This window comes from Scylla paramamosain, chromosome 13, assembly GCF_035594125.1.
Source record: "Scylla paramamosain isolate STU-SP2022 chromosome 13, ASM3559412v1, whole genome shotgun sequence".
Classification (NCBI taxonomy): domain Eukaryota; kingdom Metazoa; phylum Arthropoda; class Malacostraca; order Decapoda; family Portunidae; genus Scylla; species Scylla paramamosain.
This window is the reverse complement of record NC_087163.1, coordinates 5,312,501-5,313,521: the sequence shown is the minus strand read 5'-3', so window position 1 is coordinate 5,313,521 and position 1,021 is coordinate 5,312,501.

Genomic DNA, 1,021 nt, shown 5'->3' with positions numbered 1-1,021 from the left:
ACAACAAAAGGAGGATAGAAAACTATAAATAGACAACTGAAAGGAAGAGAAGAGGAGGTGGTGGAAGATGAGCAAAGGGTTCAAGTAGAAAATGAGGAAGGAAGAGAAAGAAAGAAAGAAAGGAAATAGCATAATACCACAAACGTTACAGAGACGGATTTCTTTTATTTTTTTCCTACAGTGCTTTCATACCGCCGCTCTCACTTTTTTCATTCATTTTTTATCTGTCGTTTCTGTCACGTCATTCTTACTTTTGAAACTTGGCAGCCGGAAAGATTTTCATGCCTAGCCTTGGTGTGCTCGGGAGTCATTCAGCGGTTAGGTTAGGAGAGGATGACACAGAGCGCCCTCCTGCCTCCTCCATGCTTAGGTAATTAGTCTGTCGCAGTAGTTAATAACACATGCACTGAACTACGGCCGCTGCACGCACACCGACACGCGCACATGCACCACACATACTTGGCTTCGCTGATATACCCGCCAGACATGCATACACGCAGCTCAAGCCACCTCACAAAGAAAACGGCGAGGCAGACCAATACATAACCCGCAACACATGTTTTGCCGCCCGCCCGCCCGCCCGCCCGCCAGACAGACAGACAGACAGACAGACGCACAGCCAGCCAGCGAGACTTTGTACGCCAGCCAGATAAATAGACAGACGGATGGATGGACACACACACACACACACACACACACACACACACACACACACACACACACACACACACACACACACACACACACACACACACTCACTTATACAGCCGGCTCTGCTATTACAAGAACAACGGATAGGTATTACTACTACAACTACTGCTGTTGCTGCTATTGTTGCCGTTGCTGATAGCCAGTCACTGCTACTACTGCTACATATTAAATCACCACCACCACCACCACCACCATCACCACCACCACGACAACAACAACAACAACAACAACAACAACAACAACAACAACAACAACAACAACAACAACAACAACAACAACAACAACAACAACAACAACAACAACAACAACA